Source organism: Sesamum indicum, linkage group LG10 (assembly GCF_026168435.1).
Source record: "Sesamum indicum cultivar Baizhima isolate 11 linkage group LG10, ASM2616843v1, whole genome shotgun sequence".
Taxonomy (NCBI): Eukaryota; Viridiplantae; Streptophyta; class Magnoliopsida; order Lamiales; family Pedaliaceae; genus Sesamum; species Sesamum indicum.
Window position 1 is genome coordinate 8,837,407 of NC_142666.1, and position 19,043 is coordinate 8,856,449.

Genomic DNA, 19,043 nt, shown 5'->3' on the forward strand with positions numbered 1-19,043 from the left:
ATGATTTTATTTTAGTTTTTAATTGTAGAAATTCAAAAAAAAATTTGAAAAACGAAGCATTACAGTTGTTGCTGCCCTGCCGGCCAGGAGCATGCAGGCTACTTCTTGGCGTGCTGGCGTGCTGGCCCGCTGGCGTGCGTGCCGGCAGGGCGGCAGCGCACAGGCGCATGACCAACACGCGGGGTGTGCAAGGCAGGGGCGCGCGCGCATGTGGCCGGCAGCAGACGGTCGTCTACTGTTTCGTACGGGTGGGTTCTTTTGTGCCGTTTTTTTTTGAAAAATTGTATTTTCCTATTTTCTGTCTTTTTCTTAAATTATTAATTTTGACAAATTTTAATTTTAGTTAAATTGGATTTTCTAAAATTAAATTGTGCCTTAAATTAATTTTGAAATATTTTTCAAACAAAAAAAGAAAATTTGTATATTTGATGTTTGGATGATATCCATTTTTAATCGCATTATTAGTATGTTATTTTCTGAATATAATTATGTTTTGTTTGGTATTTGATATTGGATATCAACGGTTAAATACATGGATTATCTTTATTGGTTTAACATGCTTATATTTGATATAAATGTGTTCATTATTGGTTATTGGATAAATAATGGGGATGATCACAAAGCCCATTGGCCGAATGTATGGTTTATTTTGTGTTGGGTGAGGCCTGCGTGTCTCCTTATTCAAATTCCTTCTTTCGTTTTTTAGCTTGGAATAATAAGGATTGCTTTCTCCCTCTTTCTGTACTCCCCCAACTTCTGATTGGGGTTTTCATTTTCAATTGTAATGGAGTGTATTAAAAAATTAATGTGAGGTTTTATTTATTTTGAATAAATGTAAGCTTCGAAGGAGAAGAACACCATAAATGTAAGCCTAGGCCTATTGGATGGAGCTCACGATGGAAGAAGAGCAAAGGGGAAGGCCCATTAGAATGACAATGAATTACTATTTTGTAATAGTTAGGCCACACCATAGATTGACCATAGACTCACTGGGGCTTACTGGGTTAATTAGAATTGGGCTTGTTATCATCCAACAGGGGCGTGCTAGGCTTTTTTTTTGCATGTGGTAAATATTTTTATTTTTGACGTATGATGTGTTTGGAATGCGTTTATACTCAATCATTAAAAGTTGTCATGCAAAATGTTATAATGATGAGGTCTCTATCACAACTAACTTGAACTCTGACTTGGATGGTCCAAGTAAATATTAGGCCCAAAATAGAATTAAACCAAATGGTTTGATAATTCGAAGCCTTCCATCCATGATAACGTAGTGTGGATGCTACTTCTACCCTTCTGTGGTCTCACGAGTCGTGGCACATTTCGAATAAAAGAAAGCTACAGTATTATTGTGAACAAACAAAAATGTTCCTCTTTCCCTGTCTCAAAAGTCATAGGGGCGACAGTGGAGATATTCATTTGGTTGATGGGTTGGGCCTAACGCTGAGTAATGTGATTCACTTGGATTTCTCAGAATCATATGAAAAGGCAAGGTAAAAATATCTTGGGAATCTCATTGGATGAGAATGGTAACGGTTACCTCCCACAAAACTTTTTCCTTGTGAATCGTAAAAGCGGGACATGGAGAATTGTGTTTGTGGATCCAAAGCCCACTAGGAATTGGTTTTCCGAAACTCCACTTAAGAGTGGTGGGATTTTGAAGAAATAGTAGGAGCGATTAATGACTAAAGACCAAGTCTTAACTTGTATTAATATTGCAATCAATTGCTAATTTCTGCTTTACATTCTGAATGTAGATGTCTAAAAATCCATTAACCATGATTTTGGAGACAAACAAATTTAATGGAACGAACTATAACGAGTGGCTTAGAAATCTGAGGACTGTCCTCGATTTTGAGAACCAGACTTAGATTCTGGATAAGTCTCTTCCTAGGACATTCCTGGAAGGGTCCACATCTGAAGAACGTGTGACGTTTGAAAAGTGGCACGAGGACAATCGGTGGTCCGCAGCATCGTACTGGCATCGATGATAAATGATATCCAGGAAACAGTACGAATAGGCATGATGATGCCGCGTTGATAATGCTCTACATCAAAGAGGTTTATACGGTTCCGGATAGGCATATTAGATATGCCGACACAAAAGCATTTCTCGCACCAAGATGACTAAGGGATCCTCTGTGCAAGAGTATGGAATCAAGATGCTTTCCCTCGGGGAAAAGCTTGAGGATCTTCAAGCTGGGCTTGATAAAGACACATATATTGACGTGATCCTCCAGTCACTTCCTCCCTCTTACAACTCGTTTGTCGTAAACTACAACATGAATGGGCTTGAGAAGACCATAAACAAGTTGATTAACATGTTGGTCCAATACGAGGCAACGACCAAAAAGTCTGACCCATCGGTGTTGGTCGAGGAGGCTTCGACCTCTAAAGCGAAAGGAAATGGCCACACGTTGGAGAGGAAGAAGGGTAAGACAAATGCCGCTCCAAGCGCTTTGAGAGCTCTTGTTCCCCCAGGTGTAAATATATGGTTTTATTTTAGTTTTTTAATTGCAGAAATTAAAAAAAAATAAAAATTGTAAAACGGAGTTGTATTGCCGTTGCTGCCCTGCCAACCGGTCACTGGCTAGCAGGGCGTGCGTCCGCTTGCGTGCTTGCCGGCAGGGCAGCCCTCGCGTAGAGTGTCGGCATGGTCGCGTGCGTGCGTGCGCGCGTGCGACCAGCAATAGATGGCCGTTTGCTGTCCGAACGGCTGGACCGTTTTCTGCTGTTTATACGGAAAATTGAATTTTCCTGTTTTCTACAATTTTCTGAAATTAATAATTTTGGCAAATTTTAATTCTAGTTAAATTGGATTGTTTTAAAATTAAATTGTGCCTTAAATTAATTTGAAAATGGTTTCCAAACAAACAAAATAAATTATACATTGGATGTATGGTTGATATTCATTTTCTAATTGCATTATTAGTATGTTATTTTTTGCATTTAATTATATTTTTGGGTATTAGATATTGGATATCTATTGTTAAATACATGGATTCTATTTATTTGGATAATATTTTTATATTTGATATAAATGTGTTTGTTTATTGGATAAACAATGGGGATGATAACAAAGCCCATTGGCGGAATGTATGGTTTATGTTATGTTGGGTGAGGCCTGCGCGCCTCTTTGTTTTAATTCCCTCCTTCGTTTTTAGCCTTGAAATAATAAGGCTTGATTTCTTCCTCCTTTTGTACTCCCCACAACTTTTGGTTGGAGTTTTCAATTTCAGTTGTAATGAGAGTAGTTAGCATTGTGAGGTTCATTCATTTTGAATAAATGTAAGGTTTCAAGGAGAGGAAGGCCTAGGCCCGTTGAACTGTGCTCGGCGAAACTCACGACGGAAGAAGATCGAAGAGGAAGGCCCCTTAGAATGATAATGGCCCCATAGACTCATGACGGACTTAGTGGGTCACTAAGAATTGGTCTTGTGATCATCCAATAGGGGCGTGCTAGACTTGTTTTGCATGTGCTGTATGTTTTAATATTCGGAGTATGATGTGTTTGGAATGCATCTGTTCTACTCAGTGATTAAAACTGATGCATGCAAAATCTTATAATGATGATGTCTCGGTTACAACAAACTTAACTCTTACTTAGATGGCCAAGTTAAATATTTGGCACATAAGGGATTAAAATTCAAATAGTTTGATTAAATCCAACCCTACCATCCACAGCAATGTGGTGTGGATGCTACTTCCACTCATTCGTGGTCTCAGGAGGCGTGGCATGTTTGAAATGAAATAAAGCTACACTATTTTTGTGAACGAATGGAATATAACCCTGTTTCCCTGTCTCACGAGTCGTGGGGGGCAGCAGTTGAGATACTCGTTTGGTTGATGGGTCGGGCCTAACGCTGAATAGTTTGATTCGCTTAGAGTCCTTGGGATCACGTGAAGAGGCAAGGCAAAATAACTTGGGGATCTCATTGGATGAGAATGGTATAAGTTAGCTCCAAAAGTCCTTTTTTCCGTGTGAATCGTAAAAGCGGGGCATAGACAATTACATTTGTGGACTCCAAGCCCACTAGGAATGATTTTTCGAAAACCCTACTTGAGAACGGTGGACTTTTTGAAAAATTATTCGGACAGGTTAATGACTGAAGACCAAGTTTTAAACTTGATATTTAATATTACAATAATCTACTAAATTTTTGTTTACATTTGATGCTAATGTCTAAGAATCCACTCACTGCAATTCTTGATACCAATAAATATAATGGAACAAACTACAAATGATTAGCTATGAAATCTTAGGATTGTCTTAGATTTTGAGAACCAAACTTATGTTCTAGATAGGTCTCTTCTCGAAATTTGCCGAAAGGGTCCACATGCAAAGAACGTTTGACATTCTAGTAGTGGCATGAGGACAACCGACAGGTTCGCAGTATCATATTGGGGTCAATGACCAATGACATCCAGAAATAGTACAATAAGCATGATGATGTCCAAGCGATAATGCTCCGCATAAGTCAGATTTATGCGGCTATCGGACCTGCATATCTGATATGCTATGACAAAAGCATTTTTCGATGTCAAGATGATTGAAGGGTCTTCTGTACGAGAGCATGGGGTTAAGATTCTATCCCTTGTGGAGAAGCTCAAGGACCTCAAGGTTGATCTTGAAAAAGAGACGTATGTTGAAGTGATCCTTCAGTCTCTTCCTCCTTCCTTTGACCTGTTTATCATGAACTATAACATGAATGGACTTAAAAAAGACGTTCTAATACGAAGCAACAATTGAAAAGTCTGTGTCATCGGTATTGGTAAAGGAGGCTTCCATCTTAGAAGCGAAAGGCAAATGGGCCAGACGCTGGAGGAGGAAGAAGGGTAAGACAGAATCAGCTATTGCAAGCGCTCAGAGCGCTCCTATTGCCCAGCTGGACATGGGCGAAGGGAAGAGGAAGGCGGTTCGACGGTCATCGATTCCAAAAGATGTTTGCATTAATTGCCATGAAAAGGGGCAATAGAGAGAGAGTTCATCCTCTATAATCAAGGTATAATTTGTTATTGAGCCTTAACAAGACTATTACTACACTTCTTGGTATTGGATACCAGTTGTAAAGCTCAAATATGCAAATGGTTTGCAGCTGGTGTAAAGGAGTAGAAGGCTAAGACAAATGATCCTAAAACTTAGCAATGGTAGGGTTGTTGTTTTTTGGTTTAAGGACTAGATAGTTTTAGCTATTAGTAATCATGTTAGGATAATGTTGATCGAATATAATTATATAACCTAGCATTATCAAATTATGTTTTTTCATTTTTGGACAATATGGATTACATGATTTTGATCAATGATGGTTATTTCATTTGACAAAAATGGTTATTCTTGTCTGCTAAGGTTGTTTCATGTAATTATTTCAACATTATCTCATAATTTGATTATGAGTGCTCAAAACAAATGGATCAAATGGAAAACCAAGATAAACTCACAGATCTGGCATGCGAAGGTAGGTCATAGTTCTCTAGTTAGGATAAAAAAGTTGGTGAATTCAACGAGTCTAGAAATAGACAAGTTGAGTCTACTCTTGCAAGTCCTTCTTGAGCAAGATGATGATTCTAATATCTGATTTAGGGGTGGGTAGAGATGATCAGTGGTGTTTCATATCTGATAAGCAAAAGGTGTTAGTTTAAGCATTTGAGGAAGTGTTTCCTTCTTCAGATCATAAGTTTTATGTAAGACATCTACATTCTAACTTGAAGAATGCAGGCTTCAGGGTTTGGCATTTAAAAACTGTTTGTGGAAGGCTGCAAGGGCTACTACCCTTAATGAATTCAGATTGTGTATGAAACAAATATCAGTACTCGATAAAACTGTTGCAGAATGGTTTGATTATAAAGCCCCTACACAGTGGAGTAGATCACACTTCAAAATTGATAACAAGTGTGATGTTTTATTGAATAATTGTTGTGAAACATTTAACTCGAATATTTTGGAGGCTAGGGAGAAGCCTATTGTCACTATGCTTGAATGGGTCAGAGAGTATTTAATGAGAAGATTGCAGGAGAACAGGGATAGGACAAAACTGAAATTGATTGGTGTTATATGTCCTAGGATTCTGAAAATTGTAGAGATATTGAAAAGTCCACAGAGTGCATTCCCATGAAGGCTGATTCATCTCATCATCAATTAAACTGTTTTGGTGGTTCACAACATTCAGTTGATTTGGAGAAGAGAAGCTGTTCTTGCAGGAAATGGGATTTGAATGGCATCCCATGTAAACATGCTTGTAGTGCCATATTGTGTAAAGATGATGATCCTATTAAGTATGTGAATGAGTGCTACAGTGTGGCATCTTATAAAAATGATTATAAGACTACAATTATGCCTATGGTTGGTAGAAAATTGTGGACTACTACATAATTCATCCCTCATTTGCCGCCAAGCTTTCGTAGAGGGGCTGGTAGGCCTCCAAAATCTAGAAAGAGGAAGCCTGATGAGTTAGTGTCAAAGCAGAAGAAAAATGGTAAAGGGAAACCGCAGAACAAGTTGAAAAGAGTGTAGAAAACTGTCAAGTGCAGCGAATGCGGTAAGGAGACACACAATGCTCGAAGATTTCATTGAAGAACCTGGACAAAGATACACAAGTCACTGATGCATTTAGTCAAGTGATACAAGAAATCAAAGAAAAAGAGGCTCATCCAAGCAAGAAAAAGAGGCTCATGCAAGACTGAATATATGAATCTGATTTTGGTGTGTTGATTTCATACTTATCTAAATCTGATTTTGTTGCAGGTTGAAAAGGAAGCTGGTGACAAGGAGATTTTGACTAAAAATGATGCGTTTCAGGGAGACAACTCTATGGTAAAAAACATCAATACCCATTCAATTTTAAGTTGTCATTCATTATTACTTAATAACTTTTTGGCAAGGGATGTAAGAACAAATTTCAACTGACGAGATGACAAAAGATGATGTATTTGAGGATAACAAGTCTGTGGTAAGAAACTTCAGCACCCATTCGTTCCATTTTAATTATACATCTTCTAATATTTGATATTGACTGTTTTTTCAGGGCATGAAGGAACAAGAGATTTCAAGTACTGCAGTCCATCATACAAACCAACAAACTGCAGCTTCAGTAAGTAATTCTCAAGTAATTTCAAGAAGTTTGTTTATCATTCACTTATTCAGTTTATTTCATTCTCCTTTTAGGTAATACCCAAACCGTTCAAGCCACCCCGGTATAAACAAAAAGTTGCACACAAACAACCATGGAAGCCATCATACAAGTCTTCCATATCCCAGTAACAAGATACAGCTCAAAGCTCTAGGCCTCCTCCATAAACTAAACCAAGTCATCTACAGCCACCAATCCCAAAAGTTAATATTAGAGCTCCGCCACGATGGACAAGGAGATAGGAGGTATTTCCAAAACATTCTTTACAACCAGAGACCAAATCTAATCTGTCAACATGTACATTTTTGGAGAAGGATGGCAAGAAGTATGTTACATTATCACGATTGAACAATATATTATCACAATCGAAGGACAAGGGAGACAAGGGTAAGAAGAAAGATGGGAGGAATTCACCTTTTGATTAAGTACTTTTTCATTTTGATTGAAATATTTTTTGTTTGTGTAAAATTTTAAGCGGAAGCAATGATAGAGTAGGAACTCATTTGGAGAGATAGCAAAATGAATCAGAGCTGAAAGTAAAAGAACTTAGCTCACAAAATTTCTGAAAAGGAATGCTCTGTTCTTTTCTGTTTTGAAGAACAAGAAGGTGCACATATATATACATGTTTATACTCTAACTGCCATAACCAACACGCTTCTTCTTTCTTCACTAAAGAAAGTCGTTAATGACTTATTGAAGAAGTGACTAAAGAAAGCATAAAGAATAATAAAAGCACAATCTCCAGTAAGAGGCAAATGCATGTGAGTACAAGACCTCTCGTATTTCATTCAATGAATAGCCTCGTTAATTTTATTGTCATTTATTATTATTAACTACATGAAATGCCCGGAACTCCAAGGGTACACCCCTTGGAACTAGGGTGTTATTGCGATCTCATTTTAATTTACGCATTTTATTATCGCCACTTCCGCTTGCACGTTCCAGGGCAGATCCACTTGCACTTCGCGGTACCTTTTAGGATTACCCACTTATGCCAAACATGCATATCGTTCTGTTTAAATATCATTGGGTAGATCCCATGAGAGATATGAAGGCACATCCTCGTTATCACCTTGTTTATGTAAACTTTAAGAAAGTATACCAAACGAATGAACCATTTATCTTGGCACAACAAACAGTACAAGTCTACTACACGAAGTACCCTAGTATGAAAAGAGACAAAGTGGACTGGATGGCTGTCTGCAAAACAAGATAAAAAGAGTCATTGATGACTCTCGATGGACCGAAGTTGCGTTTCAAGAGAATGAGACAATACCTACTCCACAAATTTCAACAGATAAACCATAATTGTGACCTGCATAACCTAAATGGTATACAATTACTCGTTGAGCTTTTTGTTGCTGATCGACAAGGAGCAGGTACATCCTGATCTGGAAATAGTGAATCTGAAGAGGAGTCTGACGAATATAGCTTTAACGAGAATTATGAGACTGAAGAAGACAATAATTATAATTGACAGTTAGTGTTTCTGTAACAAGTGTTTGTGTATTTTATCGATAAAAAATAGTGTAAATTAAAAAATTACCCATAATAATTTATAAAAATAGTTGATCAGCTAATTTAAAAGTACAATTTGCAAAATAATTGTCCATATCAATATTTTTTTAAAAAAACAAAACACAATATCTTTTTATTTAGAAACGGTTAAAAAATTCAGAAGTCATTCCAAAGTCCATTCCAATTTTAAACAGATATTAATAAAATAGACCGTTCCTATTATAATATCCTAAATAAAGAAGAAGGAAAAATCAAAACATAAGAATGGCCAATTTATTTTGACCGTTCAAAAATAAGTTCCAAAAATTTAATTTTGCCCCAAATGGAAACTGGAGTGGAATCAAACTTCGGAACAATTTTTTAATATTTGACCATTCCAAAAGTTGGATTTAAATACATCGTTCCTAAATATATAAAATATCTATTCCTAAAATGATTAACAAAAAATCGTTCCTGATCGAGTCCTAAATACTGTTCCTAAATATGTCCATAGATTGCTCGTTCACATCCCGATTATGATATATCTCAACATTCGGGATCCTTATTAATTTCAAATTTAAATTCATAAGAATACTTTCCATATGTGAACATATCTAACGGCCTCATCTAAAATCAAATGGTTTAATGGAAAGTTGCATCGTTTTTAACCTCGTTGATTATGTATAAGATACGATATCTCAGTATCCGTATAACAAAAATGTCCAAAACTTCATCAAATATAGTATTTTGTCGATTTAATAATATCCAATGGTCTGATTAAAATTTTAACGGTCTAATTAGGAGATCCAATACAACAGTATAAGATGTTACTTACATCTACTAAGACTAACAATCTTATATATACAAATGTACTTCATCTTCTGAACATGTATCAATTTAATTCAAAGCATTATTTATTTCCAATGACTTTAATTAATTTATGTTCTACTTTTTTTTTATCATTAACATGTTTGACATGGTTTATCCTATATATGTTTTTTTATTTTTCTGATTGTTTTGGGAAAATAGTTTTGGTACACAATTAGGAACGATTTTTAAGAAGTAGGAATAGTTCCGTTAAAAACATACCAAAACGACGTCTTTTTTTTTGAACTGTTAAAAAATAGGAACGGTTTTTTAAAAAATATCCATTCCAAAAATCAATATATATACAACACTTAATAGATTTTTTTTCTCCCTCCTTTCACTCTCCCTTACTCTCTTAGGCCAACTCCTCATCCCCATATAACGGCACTAGAGGTGAGTGTTTTCCCATTTCCCCCGTATTTTTGTGATCCTCCCCCCCACCCCCAACATTACATCAATTTCATCAACATTACATCAATTTCCCGCCATTTTCATAAAAAAAAGTTTCCACATTTTCTGAAAATTTTTGAACGGACGTTTTGGAATAAGTATTTCCAGAATATATTTCTCAAAGTATTTTCAGAAAATATTTTTCTAAACGTTTTAGGTAATTTTTATAAATGTGCTCATATTTTCAACAAAAAATGTAAAATAAAATATATTCAAAACATTTTGGCAATTTAAATTTTTTTTCTTAATTTCCCTGTAATTTTAAAAAAATTTTAAATTCTAAAAAGCTTTCATAATTTTTGGTGATTTTAATATTTTTCTATAATTTTTAAAAATTTTCTATAAATTTTTGGTGATTTTCAAAAATTTTCTGTAAAACAATTATTTTATGTAATTTCTGGAATTATAGAAATATATAGTTGTCTAAGAATTTCTGCAATTATAGAAATTTAGTTTATGTAATTTCTGCAATTATAGAATTTTATGTAATTTTTTGGAATTAATTGAAAAATTGTGTAATTTATGCAATTATTGTGTAATTTAGTAATTGTATAGTGTAATTTTTTGTGCAATTTACTGTATAATTTTTTAATTTATGCAATTCTTGTGTGTATTGTATCATTTGCTTGATTTTTTTTGTCATTATTGTATAAATAGGCTAATTTTTACATCATAATGTAAATAATCACAAAACTTAGACCAATAGATAATCCTAATAGTAATATTATTTAAATAATACTGTTAATAATAAAAAAATAGCCAATATTCTCAATAAAATAATTTTTACATCATAATGTAAATACTCACAAAATTAGATCAATATATAATCCCAATAATAACATTATTTAAATAATAATATAAATAATGAAAAAAATCCGACCAATTTTCTTAATAATAACATTTTTAAATAATAATGTAAATAATCACAAAAATTACACCAATGTTCCTAATAATAACAGGTTTACATAGTAACATTAACAATCACAAAAAATTAGACCAACTTTTCCAATAATAACATTTTTATAGAATAATGTCAATAATCGAAAAAATTTAGGCTAATATTCCTAATAATAATGTTTTTACATAACAATGTCAATAATCACAAAATTATAAAATATTTCCAACAATACCATTTTTACTCAATAATGTCAATAATCAAAAAATTAGACTAATAATCCCAATAATAATATTATTTACAAAATAATGTCAAAAATAACAATATTATGGTAATATTTCAAATTAAACTACAATTAGACAATCATTAGAAACAGAAAATAAATTTAGGACAATACTTTCAGTAATTAATAATTATTTAAAAATATATAGTTCCTTTGTAACATTCTGTCAACAAAAGATAATATTAACAGAAAAAAAAATGGATAAACTTAACTAGTACTACAACAAAAAGTGAATGTGATAGGCTAAACAAGCTCAAAGCAATGCTTGGCCCATTTGTATATGTGCACAAGAGAATTATACAGTTTTAAATAATTAATTAGTACAATTATCATAACTTAATAATAATATTTTTTATGTGTAAGAATTAGTATATTCTTTTTTATTTACTTATTAATGTCAATAATCTCAAAATTTATACTAATACTTCTCAATAATTTATACTAACGCTTCCTGTACCACGTGGTCAAGGACGTGGTCATGGCCTGCCACTTCCAGCAGCGCCGTCGGATGCTTCCCAGGTTGGGGAAGCAGTCTTTCGACCTCTCACACCACCTGACATGACCTCACCGTCCCTTACCCCTTAGACTCTAGATGATGCTGGAACATCTAGAGCTGCAGCAATAACTAATGAGACGATGCAATAGTCTGCCACACTAGCAGCTACTCTACCACCACCAGCACCATTAGTCCCCCCACCATCAGGAGAACTTCTAGTAGGAGTCCACGAAAAATAAGGTGAACCAGGTGGCAAACCCCACGGCGTCCTCAACTGTGTACCGGGGGTGTCTTCCTCTATTGGCATGCACAATACGAAGTTGGAGAGTAAATAATAGTAATTTTATATGCTTTATCATCATTTTATAAATAAGATGCTAACTATTTTTTTTTTGTTCTACTGGAGGTAGAGCTCAGTCGGATGCCCAAGCAGATAAAATTATTTGAATAGTGCTACAAGAAAGAAGAGGGCGGCGGTTAGAGCGAGCCAAGGGCGGTGGAGGTGGTGGTAATTAACTAGATTATTAATATTATTTTTTTAAAACTAATTCTTGGTTTAAAGTACAAATAATTTTGTTGTTTTGCAGGAGACGTTCCAGATGTTGTTGGAGGATCGTTAACCCCAATCCACGGCCGAGGACCATGATGCCCCTAATGAATTAGAGGCATCGGTGGCGATAACGGAGTAGCAGATGTGGCTGGCTGCAGTCGAGGGTAAAAATAAGGATCGAGTATTTGGCCTTGGTTCTAAGGCTCACGTCTCTAGCCAGACCTTCGCATCACCATGGCCACCCCGCACTGTGGCACTGCCTCCGACAGCTCCCCGGCCTCGAACCAGGACGATATGAACGTCGCTCACGAGGAGAGATTAGATTAGGTTTTAACTTTTTTCATTTTTGTAATTCGAGAATTTTTTGAATTAATATAATATTCTTTTCTTATTTATTCATGTTTCATATGTTTATTACATTCCATTATTTCACATTTATTCAATTAATTATAAAATTATAAAAAATTATAAAATTAAAAATTAGGAACGATTTTGTTAATGGTAAAGAAAATGTTACAAACTTAAATAAATAACCTTTCAAATACCGTCACTAAAATAGTTCTAAGCACGTATTTCTAAACTGCACTGACCGTTCCAAATACCATTGCTACAACCATTTCAAATAAGTGTTCCTAATTAGTGGCTGACAGTTCCAAATGCCACTGCTACAACCATATCAAATAAGTATTCCTAATTAGTGGCTACCATTGCTATTTTAGTTTATAACACGTGTTCCAAACTAAGAAAGACCGTTCCTAATACATTACTAAAACAATTCTACAAACGTGTTCCTATTCAAGCCTAGTCGTTCCTATGTTTGTTGGAGAATACAGTTCCAAAAATCATTCCTATATTTATCACCAATAACAAAAAAAGAATAATTCCAAATATTGGAAGGAGTATTACAAAGATTGTTCCAAAAACTCCCTGACAAAATAATTTAGCCGTTCTTAATTCCGTAAAAATCATTCCAATTGAAAAATCAAAAAAAAAAATTGGACAAGTTCAATATTGGGAACGATTTTCAATGAGTGTTATTATTCCTATCCAAAATAGGAACGATTTTTCCTCAACTGTTCCTAAATTTTTGTCACGCTATTTGTATGGACGGATTTCCAATCGTTCCAAAATCCGCCCCATATAAGTTCGGTGTTTGGGAAACCATTCCAAAGACAAAAAATCCATTCCAAAACCCGTCTTCTTTTGTAGTGATACTAACTATTATGTATAATTTTTATTAAGATAATTTTATTATCACCCATCATGAGTATATTCTTCTTCACCTACTTATTGTGAAGGATTTTATTCATGAAAGTTCATTTGAATTAAATTGAGAAAAAAAAATTATATGACTTAATTGCAAAATATGTAAGAAGTAGTAAGTCTCAAATTAACTACAAAATAAGTTATAGGCTATAATTCAGATATATTAAAAAAAAAACTAAGGAACTAAACTAGAATTTTATAAAGTTTTTAGGATTAAATTGGTTATGTTTAAGAGTTGAGGGACTGATTTGCAAATTTTATCAAATTAAAAAAACATAAATAAAAAATAAAAGCAACAAGGAGATAAGTTTGGCTGCCACTAATCCCCTTCAATTTGACAAAGGGTGGCAGCCACTATCCGTTCTCCAATTGGCCAACCTTTTCTTTTAACAAAAGAATGCCCAAGCCTTTGTTATAAAGTTGGCCGGCCACACCACACACACAAACACACACACACACACAATTTAAACCCTCTCTCCCTTTCCTTCTCCGTCTGTTACTCTGGAACATAAACCACAGAAATTTGGCCACATTCTGTAAGCACACCCTGGCTATTTCAATTAATTACATTAAATTAAAGTCGTAAATATCTTAGTTAGATATATTGAAATGTTTATATGTTGTATTAATTTGCATAAGGTATCAGAGCCATGTTGTTGAAGTTGTATTGGATAATTCAACATACTTTATTTCTCTGCTTCATATGCAGTATTTATTTGATAATAATAGTAATGAAGTGAAGAATGCTAAGAAAAAGGAGTATGAACTCCCAAAAAATTGAGATCAACTGAATAAATGGACAATTCCTAAAGTAAATTCTAAACTAATTTACAATTTTGAAAAATTAAGTAGATAGTAAAAACTACTGAGGAATCTCTTGCTCTTGATAATGAGAAAAAAATTAATAAAACTTTTGGATGTCATGGATATAAGACATTACCAAGAAGAATATATATTTATACATATAAGTTTTGTACTAATAGCCTTTAAGACTTTAACATTACAAGCTCTACCAGAAAGCTTTTTAGCTGCCCTAAGAGATGTCAGGAATTTAGACTGGAAGAAATCTCTAATAGGAATAATACAATCTAGTCTGGCTCATGCACTAGTATTTTTTAATGTTTACCCAAATTTACAATTATCAATGTATGATGTAAATATACATGAAGCATTGACACTAAATGTTAAAGCCCATAGATATAATTATGCACTTGGGTCAGAATTAATATGTATATGTTATAGAATATGCTATAAACTTCTTCAAACACTTAATGCTAATTGTATAACACAAGATAATAAATCTCTTGAACAAACAATATTCTTTATAATAAATTTACAAAATTCAATGATTAATACTAGTAGATAAATAAAATGGAGTGAAGTAGAGTTTCCAGAACATTGGGTAATTGAAAAAGAAGTCCCTGTTAGAAGTAATACTGAGAATATGTATACAAATACTTAAAAATATTTAAAAAGCAATTCTTCAAGATATTCTACTATGTCTTATATATTAGCAATAGAGGTAATAACCTCATCTATAGCAATCCACATCCCAAGTCAAAGAAGAAAGTAATTTAAATGATTCAAATTATGATAAGGTCGAAGAAATAAGAATACAACCAAATAATATTGCTAAAGATATCTATGAGGATCCCAAATTAAATGAAGAATTAACTTCAAAAATATATTTTTGCTTATAAATGAATACACCAGATATAATTGCTTATGAAACAAAAATTCTATTTTAAAATTACAACAAACATAATAGATTTTTAGTCCTGGATCCCTAGCTAGAAAATGATTATTTAAAAATTTTTCACCTGAAAAACAAAATGAAATTTAAGTCAATTTTATAAGGAATTAGCCATATGGAATAAGAAAGTTACTTTTGTTCCTTAGTTTATAACCAAATATTCAAAATAATATTAAAATGTATTAGAAAGAAAATACTTTCTCGAAAATGAAAAAAATCCTAAATAATGTTTCCACCCCTCAACAGCCTTTCAAAATGAATTCAAATGAAATAAAAATTAATTTGAAAGCATTTTCTAATTAATTGAAGATGACATTCTAAAAGTTACAATAACACAAATAAATGAGTTATTGCAAAAATAAAATTATGCGAATTTATACTTAATGTTTTTAGGAGAACCAATTGTGGAATTATATAATAAGATTGATACGATTATGGATTGACAATGAAATTGGCAAAGAGACATCAATTCAAGTAAGACAATGGTTGAAGAAGCTAAAGGAGAAATTATTGCTACAACCTCAATTCAACCGCCCCAAATATTGCAGGTTTAAATTTAAAACCTATAGGAGAACTAGAAAAATTACGGGACCAAAAATTTAAAACTCTAAAATTTAATACTTTAAATAATAACATAAATTCTCAGAATTACAAAGAAGAACTCAAGGAGGAAATTAAAAAATTAGAAAAATTTTGCTAGGAAGTCATTCCAAACAAAATCTTATTATCCTAGACCAAGAGCCCAAGACGCTCTTTATGAGGAACAAGAGATAATTGACCAAAATAGTTATAATGATAAACAAATTTATGTATGGAGCATTGATGGATTTACAGAAAGAAAAATTTATAATACTATACATAGGATGATGATGTATAGTACTATATGTAAAGGAAATAATAATTTCGATAAAGCTATTGCTAAAATGATCATAGCAGGATTCACTTGCAAATTAAAAGGATGGTGGGATAATTATCTTAGCCAAACTGATAAAGATGAAATATTAAATACAGTAAAAATTAAAAATGATATCTCAGAAGAAAAGGCAATTTATACATTAGCTATCAATATTGTTGAACATTTAACAGATAGGTGGTCAGATAATAGTAAAAATATCCAAACACTATTACAGAATTTAAAATGTAAGACATTAACTTCATTTAGATGGTATAAAGACGTCTTCCTTAGTAGAGTTATGGAACTCCTAGAGTCAAATGATGCTCATTGGAAGTCTAAATTCATAGATGGCCTCCCTCATCTTTTTGCCTAAAGAGTTAGAAATGTCCTGACAAAATGAGACATTCAAATTAATTATAATTAATATATTTATGGGAAGTTAATTGAGACTTACATCCAAGAAGGATTTATGCAATGCAATTAGACTAAACCGACAAATTAAAAGACAAAATTTTACAGAGAAAAGCCAATTAGGACAATTATGTGCTCAATTTGAGATGGAAATAAAACCATTCGGTAGATCAAAAATCCCTAAGAATATAACTTCAGGAAATAAAGAAAAGATTAAGAAAAGAAATAAATAAAGAAAAAGACTTAGCTATAGAAAATGAATGGAAGGCTAAATATAGTATCGCAAACAAAATAAAATGATGCTATATTTGTGGAGAAACAGACCATCTTGCAAATGGATGCAGAAACAAAAAAGCTAGGAAATTGAAAAAAAAATCAATAATCTTAATTCAGAAGAAGAGGAAAAATAAGAAACACTCAATGTAATATTTTCTGAGGAAAAAGGGATCCTCTGAATCAAAAGAACAATCCGAAGAACAAAGTGAACTTAAAAATATTGAAGAAAATTTTGAATATTCATCGACCTTTTCTGTATCTGAAGAAGAAGAATCCTCTTGTTCATGTAAAGAAGAAAAAGTGGAGGAAAATTCACATCAGGATTTTATGAATTAATGATAAAATTTAAAGAAATGAAAAAGATAAATGTTCCCACTGATAATCATATTATCGAATTACTTACAGAAATAAAAGACCAGGTTAGGGATATCATTCTGAGTAAAATTGACAATAATGGTAAAGCCTCCACATCTGAATCTAACCCAGTTTGTGATAAAATTATTAATAAACCCTTTGAACCATATACAATTACTGAAGTCAAGAAACTGCTAAATAAAAAGCATACTATTAAAGATAATCCTTCTACTCTAGAAGATCTAAAAATAGATGTAGAAAGATTAAAAAAAAATAAAAAATATTAAGCAATAGACAAAATTTTATTTTTGGTCCCACTAGATAGGGTCATTCTCACTTTTGGTCCCATACTTTAGGTACTCAACACTTGCAGTCCCAAAACCCTAATTTTTTAACACCTTTGGTCCCACTCCGTTAAAAATTGACGGAAACGGCACGTGACTGTCACGTGCCGTTAGGACAAGAGGCCTAACGAACAATTCAAAAACTAAAAGAAGACCTTTTTAGAATTCTAAAAAATTAAAGAACTAAAACGAAATTTAACTATAATTATTGGACCACAATTACATTTAATCCTTTACAGCACGAGAACAAGCCTCCCTCCTCCAATATCACCCATGTCCTCCTCCTCGGCCCCACCATCCACTTCAGCCGCCCCCTTTGGCACCGTCACCAACAGCTCGTCGTCGTCGTTTGTAGCGGACGCCAGCTCCGGCAGCATGATTGCCGGCAGCCTAAACTGCCACAAATCGAGCTCTAAATAAGTTCCCGAAAAGTCAACCACGCCGGATCCCAGTACAACCACCTTGGTAACCCCAGGATAAATCTCGACCGCATCGGCCCAGACCTCACCGCTGATTTCATCGGTAGCGACGGTGAATCTGAGGTAGTCGGAAGTCTCGTCGATTGACACGTCGGCATCGGAGTGAAAGGGCAGCTCTAGAACCTTCGCAAAGATGTGGGGCAGCTCTAAAACGCCGCAGTTTCTTTCCCCGACAGCTGTTTGCCTGAGCTAGCAGCGAGACGAGGACGTAACGCAGAGCGATGTTGGTTTGTCTGGGCAGTGGGTGAACCTTCATCTGGGGCAGAATTGGATTTTGCAGAAAGAAAAGATGAAACCAAGAAGAAAACTGAGATAGAAAAACCCAGATGCAATTTTGAAACAGAGATTTGATTTATCAGGAAAACAATCAAAGAAACTCTGATGAAATGAAACCCCAAAAGAGAAATTGATACAGAGTTTAGCTATTCCAAAGAAAGCGACTAAAAAATTACTTGTAAAAAAGCATATTCATTAGTCATTTTACACATAATTGACTATTACTAAAAAGTCATCTAGTAATATATAAAAACATTAAATAATGCATAATAACTTATTTGTTCAAGCTACCAACATACATAACAATAGCACAAAAAATCCAACCATTACAGAAATCAAAATTTGATTTCTTCGATGCAATTTTTGAATTTCTTCTTCTTGCAAATTCAATCGACGCAACAAATCGAGAATTATTACGGTAGCTCTTACTTACATTGGTGGATCAAACTACATAAAAAATCCGCATCCACCTCTACTTCTCCTCGAAGAACAAGTATAAAACCTTCTACCAGGGTTGGCATTTGTCCACGAGGTCCTCAAATGAGCAGTCTGATAATAGCATTAATATTTGAAGAATTTTGAGATGTTTGTGACATCTTTTGGCCTATGAAAAAAAGATGAGAATGTAGTGTGGTGTTTGTGGGTTTGTTTGGATATATATATAGCCAAAAATTGTGTCTTTGGCGCCATTATTTCCCTCCAAACACTGTACACAAGCATTGCAGTCTGTTTTCAGCACTAATCTTTCAACAGACTAACGGCACGTGACAGTCATGTGCTGTTTCCGTCAGTTTTTAACGACGCGGGATGAAAAGTGTTAAAC

General features: G+C 33.8%; 1 pseudogene; it reads right to left on the reverse strand.

The window, feature by feature from the left end:
* Positions 1-17,226: 17,226 nt before the first annotated feature.
* LOC148786619 (uncharacterized) lies at positions 17,227-18,410 on the reverse strand (annotated as a pseudogene).
* Positions 18,411-19,043: the final 633 nt, after the last annotated feature.